Source organism: Palaemon carinicauda, chromosome 28 (genome assembly GCF_036898095.1).
Source record: "Palaemon carinicauda isolate YSFRI2023 chromosome 28, ASM3689809v2, whole genome shotgun sequence".
NCBI lineage: Eukaryota > Metazoa > Arthropoda > Malacostraca > Decapoda > Palaemonidae > Palaemon > Palaemon carinicauda.
In genome coordinates this window covers 82,851,483-82,861,716 of record NC_090752.1, presented here as the reverse complement: position 1 = coordinate 82,861,716, position 10,234 = coordinate 82,851,483, and the positions used below count along the sequence as shown (strand labels likewise).

Sequence of the window (10,234 nt, the reverse complement as noted above, 5' to 3'; positions counted from 1 at the left end):
ACTCTTGGTGCTGAGCGGTCGCACCTGCAGTTTCGCTCAAGGGGCTGGGCAACTGCAGGAGCCCCTCTTCGGAGGATTGCTCCTTTTAGGTCACTGGCTGACCAGTCTCTTCTACGAAGTGTTTCTCTTTCGTTCGCGAGAGAGTACACTCATAGAGACTCCTCTTCGGAGGATTCTTCTGCTGTTGTTGCTGTTGGCCTCCTTCGCCGTAAGGCTCACCGTCCGCCTCGTCGTAAGGGCCTCCCATCTCCCTGTAAGGGTGCTAAGAGGCACCTTTTTGAATCTCCGTATGCAGCCTACAACTCCTTCTTCTTGATCTTCCGCCTCTGGTGCAGATGGACAGCAGTCTGACCTCGTCTTCCGACGGGCAACGGTCTTCCAGACGGACAACGGTCTTCCGACGGACATCAGTCTCCCAGCGGACAGACAACGGTCTTCCGACGGACATCAGTCTCCCGACGGACAACGATTCCTTCGGGGCAAAGGGTTGCCTCCCACGGGGGTTCTTCCCTTGCGTGTCAGGGTTCCCCTGCGCGCCCTCTCATGATGATCATCTCTGCTGTTCCTGTTACGCGCCCTGTGCGCCACGTTCGCCCTCGCGAGCTAGAACTTCGGTTCAGGTCTTGGACAAGGACTCTTCTTCTACGCACAGGCTTCAACGCGTTGCCTTCTGCTCGCCAGCGATCACCAGCTCGCCAGCGACCATAGACGCGTCAACGTTCACCTGCTCGTCAGCGATCTCCTACGCGTCAACGATCGCCATCGATCTGCCACGCGTGTCAGTTCCCCTGGACACCATCAGTAGCGATCTAGCGCTCGCCTGCTGTGGACCACGATCTCCGGTAGCTGAGTCTTGCCGTAGATCTTCCTCCTGCTCGCCAGCGCTCACCTTTACTTCTGTCCTTCTGTGCGCCAGCTTTCTTCAATCGCCAGCGCACATCTGCGCGCCCTTTTTTGCCACGCACCAATGGGCGCCAACGGTTTTCTGACCGTCTAGGACCGCCTGATTAACAGCTTGCTTCAGCGCTCACCTTCCTGTTGCACCTGCGCGCCTTCCGTTAGCGCGATGCTCGCTAACCATCACTAGTCTCTCTCGCGTTGGCAATCGCCTACGCGCCCGCGCGATTCTTCTCCTGCGCGCTAGCGTTTTGTTAACGCACCACCGCTCGCCAACGCGCCGTCGCTTGCCGACGCGCCATCGCTTGCCAACGTGCCTTCACTCTCTTACGGGCTATCGCTTGCCAGATCGCGCAATCGCTCGTCATCGGTCTCCCGACCGCCTGCGCTCAACCGCGCGCCCACGTGCCTGCGCGTCCACACAAGCCCGCGCGACCGCACGCCCACGTGCTTGCACGCCTACGCTCATGCTCTCCAATTTTCGGCCACGCGCAAACCAACGGTATTCCATCGCGCGGACGGGTCCCGTCGCGCTGGCCGACGGAGTCCCATCGCGCGGGCCGACGGAGTCCCTTCGCGCGAACGTCGGCTTAATTCTTGCAGTATCCATTGCTCGCCTATGGGTTATCGCTCGCCGACCACCAGCTCTCGCCCTTCCTACCATGCTCGCCCTCCTTCTGCGCTCCTTCGCTCATCTTCGTGTGCGTTCCTGCGTGCCCGCGCATGGGCGCTTCCACGTTCGCCCACGAGCAAACCATTTATTTACCATAGCGCGAGCGCCAGGCCGATTGCGACCGCGATTCCTGTTGGGGTTTCGCAGCATGCCCAGCCTGGCGAGTCTTCTGGAGCGTATTTCCAGAACACGGTCTCACTCCGTAAACGCAGAGCTTGGCACATGCAAGAGCTGGAAGAATCTTCAGGGAGGTCTGAGCAACATTCTTCTTTCCAGAACATGGGTTAGCCCTTCCCCGTCATTCCCTGGAAGGGTTTTGCCAGGGGGATTTCCGTTTGAGATTTCTCCATCGGCCAAGGGGTGACTGGTTTACCCCTTCCTCTTCTCCATCTCGTGAAAGGGGCTTACCAGGTCCTTTCCCTCCTCGGTTGCGACCCGAGGTTTTGTTCAAGGAAGCTACAGGAAGGTCATGGGTACTTTCCTCCTCTCGGGCTCAAGCACCTTGGCGTTTCGTCGTCAAGTTTCAAACTTGCGGGCAAGCTCGATGTTGGACCATCTGGACGCAATGACCGAGGGCTTCCTTTCGGGTGTCTCATCCGTGGATGTCGACAACTCTCAGACACCCTTCCATCCTTGAGAAGAGTTTGTTTGTGCCCAAGGACAGAGACATAGACAGCGGTTGTGTGGAGGAAGTTGACTTCCGTTTTCACTCCTCCAAGGTGCTTTCTTCCAGACCCTGCAGGGCTCCAGCGCCTCTTTCTTTTAGCCACGTCGGCCTAAGTTATCGAACCGGCTACGACAACTGAGACAAAGTGTCCAATAGCAGTTCTCTCCTGTCAGGAACAGGTGGCACGGGAGGCTCTCCCGGGGGGGCATAGTTCTAGAGGGAGCGGCAGAGTTCACGAACTCTAGGATTGGCACCCCCCCCTTGCAGGTTTCACGCTGGGAGGATGCCTAAGTTTACTCATCCGGATGACAGCTTCCCGATGCCCATTCCTGCACGATCTTGATATCGCGCCTGCCGTCTCTGTCAGCGAATTCAGTGTCTCTGAACCTCTATGCCATAGGGTCGGCAAGAGTTTGCCTGTCTGGGCAGAATGATCCATGCCTTAGGAGAAGGTCCTCCATAGGATCGTCGATGGCTTCACCCCCCGGCTTCTTCAGTCGATCCTTTCTTGTAAGGAAGTATCTGAGACGGGAGTTCCGTAGTCGACCTCTCAGTTCTGATCAAGTTTGTCGAACAAACTTTGTCCAGCGTGGAACAGCAGAATCGATCAGACTGGTAACGAGGCAGCGGGACTCCTTAGGCCCTGGATCGGAAGGACGGGTACTTTCAGTTTCCATTCCATCCATCTTCCAGGAAGCTCGTGGAATTCAGCCTAAACAACAGGTATTCCTGCTTAAGATGCAATGTGGCGATCCCGCCGTGGCATCGCAGGTTTTTCCCCAGAGAACTCTCCCTGCTTTCCTTATGGCCGCTCAGGTGCAGGCTTCCGCCTCCTTCGCCTTTTGGAGTTCTGGTCAACGTCGGTAGGCTTGGGTTCGACCTTCTTCAGCGCCGGGACAAGCTTCCGGATGCTTACCATGAGTGGGGGTTCATGGTATTTTGCTAGGAGCCTTCTCTTCTTCTGCCTCAACGTCTGGAGTATCTAGCCATGATATTGAGTCAACGGCCTTACCACGTTGGAAACCCCGCTTCTCGTCCGTCCAGTGAGGTTAAGCAACGTCGGGTCTAGTCGGTACTTGGATGGGTGACCGCCTGGGGACGCCAGATTCTGTTGCCGCCTCCTCCGACCCTTCCCTTCAGTTGACTGTGGCAAGGCTGAGGAGAGTCGCAGTACCTGTTCTCTGTCAAGCAGATCTTTCAGCCCTACCTTGGAACGTTTCCTAGTTCTCTTTTCCTCATTGACCCGTCTAAAGTTCCGAACGGTCGCCTCAGGATAAGTTCCCTGTGGGGCGGCCCAAGTTCCGGTGGTTTCAAAGCAACGATTAACTGGACTTTCTGGCCCCTATGGGACCAGCGGAACGATTAGACCTGCAATGGGTGTTGACCTATGGAACCTCTTGTTGGGAGTGGATATTCTCGTCCTTTCCCCACATTTTTGATGCTGTTCTCGGACTTGTCAAAGAAAGGGGGGGGGGGTGCATGTTCCGTGTCCAGGCTTATGGTCAGTACCTGAAGGAGACCTCTCCATCATTCAGGCAGGCTTAGGGGCCGTAGTCTGGCCCCTCTACAGATCCTACAGCTCCTGCCGAGTCGCCCCGTGCGCGTCGACTTCATGGTACTGGCGTGTTCTAACCAGCAGGGGACGCATTTTCATACCTTCGCATCTTGCAGTAGAGATACTGAGATGATTTGAGGTCCTCTCTATACCACTATCGGCTCCCTCATTCCGGGCAGAGGAATGTTTTCTCCAACTATCCGAGCAGAGCCTCGTAGAGAGAGTGTACCTGGGGGTCTTTGGCCTTGAGTAACCAGCAAGTCCTGGCCTGGTGGACCTGATCGCGGCAGCTTGGAACCTCAAGCTTCCGCTGTTCTTCCCCCCAGTCTCAAACCCAGAGACTCTGGCAAGATGCATTCCGGTGATGGTGGGACAACATCGACGCCTGCGTCTTCCCTCCTTTGTTGTCTGTTGAGAATGGGTCTCAACAAGACCAGGTTGTCTGTCAACCTTTCAATGGCCCTGAGAGCTCCACTGGGACTATACGCAGAACGGTTTCCAGACACTCTGCTTCCCCTGACGGAACTCCCGGGAGTGCTTCTCCCACGGCACAGGCTACTCGAACATCCAACACTGCAACATCTTTCACGAGCCGGGGCGTCGCTTCGGCTTCATGCCTGGAGACACTACGCCTCCTCCTCAAGAAGAGACAACCCGCTACAGTCGCGGGACGGAGGTCGCGTCATCTGCGATAGTCATCCGCAGGGGTCTTCCAGGCGAAGTGGAGAGTCTTCGGTGGTTGGTGTCGTGGGATATATACCTCTTCCCTTGAGGTCTCTTCTCCAGCAATAACGAACTTATTGCCTTTCGGTGGGGGGAAACTCCTTTCCGCTCTCGACAATGAAACCTGTCGCTCAGCCTTTCCCTGACCTTCAGGCTTAAAGGAATAGCTTTTTCCTTCCCGCTGGACCTTTCCTCGCTCATGCGAAGCTGCGAACGTCCCTGCCCTAGTCGGAGTGAGACCTCCAACATGGAGCATGGCTCGGACTTTTTAGTCCCTTAAAAGAGCTTCTCAAGACCCTTTACGTCAGGCCTCTGATCGTATTCCGTCCTGGGTCTCCTGCTCACTCTGGCCGCGACCATTGTGTAAGCAATCTTCTTGGTCTCGTACGACTCCGCCCTTTCTAAGGAATAGGGGAAGGCAACATTCAGGTTCGCTCCTGGGTTGTTGGCTAGACTCAGAATCTTGGGGTCCCGGCCTTCGATCTAATTCCTTCAAGATTTCGAGTCACCATTCTATATCTGATGTCCCAAAACCTTCTCCTTCTTACCAGTAAAGGAATCGAGAGGTTAGCTTTGGGAACAGCTGCAGTTTGTCCTCACGTGCAGCCGGGGTGGGAGCACAAGAAGGACACGGGGGAGAGTCACCAGTATACCTCTTCAGCTCGGACTCAAGGACATTCATCTCGACCTGAATCCAGACCCTCCCCCGTCACGTCGCCCTACAACACGATGTCGGATACATCGCAACGTCCCTCGCCTTCGAGTAATACTACTCTGTGACGCAGGTGCTACAAGCTGGAGTCTGGAAGCGCCTAATGACCTTCACAGCCCGCTTCCTGCAGGGCGTGACCCACAGGAGTTTCGATACGTTTCTATCGCTCTGTGGTGGCTACACAACAGCTGGTCTAACCTCAGGCTCCTTTTTGGACAGGTAGCAGAAGGTTGAGCGCATTGTTATCAGGTTTTAGTCTGCATGAACGAAAGAAGTATGTCTGGCCCTTACTTCTTTCTTCATTTTCCCCTCTACTGGGAAGCAGCATCCTGGTCTCTGCATAGCTGACCTCAAACCTCTGCAGGTAAACCATGCTTCCTTGTGTTCCGAGTATTGAGTCAATAGTGTCGCGTCCCCCATAACCTGACGAGGTGGTATTGGGAACGTCCTAACCCAGAGTTCCTTCTGGAACTCCAGGTCAACTGCCTAGGACGGGTCACACTTCTTCCTTCACACACAAGCTTATGTAGGCCACACGGTTCCTTGCGGAGCAAGGAACTTGTGAGGTGCAGGGACTCCTTTTCTCGAGTGCGACTCTCTCGGATTCCGAGTCCCCGGGTAAAGCCAAAGCCAGTATGGCTGGGGACTTTCCACCCTTCCCAAGGGGTAAGTCACCCAATGTAAATAGCGTGGTTTGTATTTCGGTTACAGAACAAATGACAAATTCGAAGATAATTTGTATTTTTCCTTACCATACAAACCTTAGCTATTTACATATATTTGGCCGCCAGCCCTGTCCCCCAAGACAAGTCCTACCTCTAAGTGAAAGTGGAGCATTCACCTGTGTGTGAGGGGGAGAGGGGTAGCTAGCTACCACTCCCCTACCGCCCCGTTAAATTCTAGGCTCTTGGTGCTGAGCGGTCGCACCTGCAGTTTCGCTCAAGGGGCTGGGCAACTGCAGGATCCCCTCTTCGGAGGATTGCTCTTTTTAGGTCACTGGCTGACCCGTCTCTTCTACGAAGTGTTTCTCTTTCGTTCGCGAGAGAGTACACTCATAGAGGCTCCTCTTCGGAGGACTCTTCTGCTGTTGTTGCTGTTGGTCGCCTTCGCCGTAAGGCTCATCGTCCGCTACGTCGTAAGGGCCTCCCATTTCCCTATAAGGGTGCTAAGAGGCGCCTTTTTGAATCTCCGTATGCAGCCTGCAACTCCTTCTTCTTGACCTTCCGTCCCTGGTGCAGATGGACAGCAGTCTGACCTCGTCTTCCGACGGGCAACGGTCTTCCGACGGGCAACGGTCTTCCGACGGACAATGGTCTTCCGACGGACATCGGTCTTCCGACGGACAACGGTCCCTTCAGGGCAAAGGGTTGCCTCCCACGGGGGTGCTTCCCTTGCGTGTCAGGGTTCCCCTGCGCGCCCTTCTGCTGTGTTCTCTCCTGCTCAGTGTTAGCGCACAGGCGCTCTCCTGCTCAGTGTTAGCGCACAGGCGCTCTCCTGCTCAGTGTTAGCGCACAGGCGCTCTCCTGCTCAGTGTTAGCGCACAGGCGCTCTCCTGCTCAGTGTTAGCGCACAGGCGCTCTCCTGCTCATCAGTGCTCTCCTGTTCGTCAGCGCTCTCCTGATGATCGTCGCTGCTGTTCCTGTTGGTTCCTGTTACGCGCCCTATGCGCCCACATTCACCCGCGCAATCTAGAACTTCGGTTCAGGTCTTGGACAAGGACTCTTCTTCTACGCACAGGGTTCCACGCGTTGCCTTCTGCTCGCCAGCGATCACCATCTCGCCAGCGACCACAGACGCGTCAACGTTCGCCTGCTCGTCAGCGATCTCCTGCGCGTCAATGATCGCCATCGATCTGTCACGCGTGTCAGGTCCCCTGGACACCATCGGTAGCGATCTAGCGCTCGCCTGCTGTGGACCACGATCTCCGGTAGCTGAGTCTTGCAGTAGATCTTCCTCCTGCTCTCCAGAGCTCACCTTTACTTCTGTCCTTCTGTGCGCCAGCTTTCTTCAATCGCCAGCGCACATTTGCGTGCCCTTTCCTGCCACGCACCAATGGACGCCAACAGTTTTTCCTGACCATCCAGGATCGCTTGATTAACAGCTTGCTTCAGCGCTCACCTTCCCGATGCACCTGTGCTCCTTCTGTTTAGCGCGATGCTCGCTAACCATCCCTAGTCTCTTACGCGTTAGCGATCGCCTACGCGCCCGCGCGATTCTTCGCCTGCGCGCTAGCGTTTTGTTAACGCACCACCGCTTACCAACGCACCGTCACTTGCCAACGTGCCATCGCTTGCCGACGCGCCATTGCTTGCCAATGCGCCTTCACTCGCCTACGGGCCATCGCTCGCCAAGACGCGCCATCGCTCGTCAACGCGCCATCGCCCGCCTACGCGCCATCGGTCTCCCGACCCCCTGCGCTCACCCGCGCGACCACCCGCCCACGTGCTCGCGCGACCACATGCCCACATGCCCACGCGCATGCGCTCCAATGTTCGCCCGCGCGCGAACCAGCGGTATTCCATCGCGTGGACCAACAGCGTTCCGTCGCGCGAACCGACGGTGTTCCGTCGCGCGAACCGACGGTGTTCCGTCGCGCGAACCGACGGTGTTCCGTCGCGCGAACCGACGGTGTTCCGTCGCGCGAACCGACGGTGTTCCGTCGCGCGAACCGACGGTGTTCCGTCGCGCGAACCGACGGTGTTCCGTCGCGCGAACCGACGGTGTTCCGTCGCGCGAACCGACGGTGTTCCGTCGCGCGAACCGACGGTGTTCCGTCGCGCGAACCGACGGTGTTCCGTCGCGCGAACCGACGGTGTTCCGTCCACGAACCGACGGTGTTCCGTCCGCGAACCGACGGTGTTCCGTCGCGCGAACCGACGGTGTTCCGTCGCGCGAACCGACGGTGTTCCGTCGCGCGAACCGACGGTGTTCCGTCGCGCGAACCGACGGTGTTCCGTCGCGCGAACCGACGGTGTTCCATCGCGCGAACGTCGGCTCGTTTCCTGCAGTATCCATTGCTCACCTACGGGTCATCGCTCGCCTGTGAACTTTCGGATTCCGACCACCAGCTCTCGCCCTTCCTACCACGCTCGCCCTCCTTCTGCGCTCCCTCGCGCACTTTCGTCTGCACTCCTGCGTGCCCGCGCATGGGCGCTTCCACGTTCGGCCACGCGCAAACCATTGATTTACCATCGCGCGAGCGCCAGGGCGATTGCGACCGCGATTCCCGTCGGGGTTTCGCAACATGGCCAGCCTGGCGAGTCTTCTGGAGCGTATTTCTAGAACACGGTCTTCACCCCGTAAACGCAGAGCATGGCACATGCATGAGCAGGAAGAATCTTCAGGGAGGTCTGAGCAACATTCTTCTTTCCAGTACCTGGGTTTGCCCTTCCTCGTCATTCCCTGGAAGGGTCTTGCCAGGGAGCTTTCCGTTCGAGATTTCTCCGTCGGGCAAGGTGTGACTGGTTTACCCCTTCCTCTTCTCCATCTCGTGGAAGGGGCTTACCAGGTCCTTTCCCTCCTCGGTTGTGACCCGAGGTTTTGTACAAGGAAGCTCCAGGAAGGTCATGGGTACTTTCCTCCTCTCGGGCTCAAGCACCTTGGTGTTTCGTCGCCAAGTTTCGCACTTGCGGGCAAGCTCGAGGTTGGACCATCTAGACGCAGTGACCGAGGGCTTCCTTTCGAGTGTCTCCTCCGTGGATGTCGACAAGCTCAGACACTCTTCCATCCTTGAGAAGAGCTTGTTTATGCCCAAGGACACGGACATGGACAGCGGTTGTGCGGAGGAAGTCGACTTCCGTTTTCACTCCTCCAAGGAGCTTTCTTCCAGACCCTGCAGGCCTCCAGCGCCTCTTCTTTCAGCCTCGTCGGCCTAAGTTATCGGACCTGCTACGGCAGCTAAGACAAGGTGTCCAGTAGCAGTCCCCTCCTGTCAGGGACAGGTAGCATGGGAAGCTTTCCTGGGGGGGGGGCATATTCCTAGAGGGAGCGGCAGAGTTCACAAACTCTAGGATTGGCAACCCCCCCTTGCAGGTCTCACGCTGGGAGGATGCCTAAGGTTACTCATCCGGATAACAGCTTCCCGATGCCGATTCCTGCACGATCTCCGTGATCAGCCAAGGATATCGCGCCTCGGTCTCACCATCTCTCCGTCTCTGTCAGCGAATTCAGTGTCAGTGAACCTCTATGCCATGGGGTCGGCAAGAGTTTTGCCCATTTGGGCAGAATGATCCATGCCTTAGGAGAAGGTCCTCCATAGGATCGTCGACGGCTTCACCCCCCGGCTTCTTCAGTCGATCCTTTCTCTTAGGAAAGCATCTGAGACGGGAATTCCGTAGTCGACCTCTCAGCTCTATTCAAGTTTGCCGAACAAACTTCGTCCAGCGTGGAACAGAAGAATCGATCAGACTGGTAACGAGGCGGCGGGACTCCTTAGGCCCTGGATCGGAAGGACGGGTACTTCCAGTTTCCATTCCATCCATCTTCCAGGAAGCTCTTGGAATTCAGCCTAGACTTAAGATGCGGTGGGGCGATCCCGCCGCGGCATCGCAGGTTTTTCCCCAGAGAACTCTCCCTGCTTTCCTCATGGCCGCTCAGGAGCAGGCTTCCGCCTCCTTCGCCTTTTGGAGGTCTGGTCAACTCCGATATTATTATTATTATTATTATTACTATCCAAGCTACAACCCTAGTTGGAAAAGCAAGATGCTATAAGCCCAGGGGCTCCAACAGGGAAAAATAGCCCAGTGAGGAAAGGAAATAAGGAAATAAATAAATGAAGAGAACAAATTAACAATAAATCATTCTAAAATAAGAAACACCGTCAAAACAGACATGTCATATAATAAACTATCAACAACATCAAAAACAAATATGTCATAAATAAACTATAAAAAGACTATGTCCGCCTGGTCAACAAAAAAACATTTGCTCCAACTTTGAACTTTTGAAGTTCTACTGATTTAACCACCCGATTAGGAAGATCATTCGACAACTTGGTCACAGCTGGAA

At 56.0% G+C, this 10,234-nt stretch overlaps 1 pseudogene; it reads left to right on the top strand.

Moving 5' to 3' along the window:
* Positions 1 to 3,235: 3,235 nt before the first annotated feature.
* On the top strand, positions 3,236 to 3,354 carry LOC137622139 (5S ribosomal RNA; annotated as a pseudogene).
* Positions 3,355 to 10,234: the final 6,880 nt, after the last annotated feature.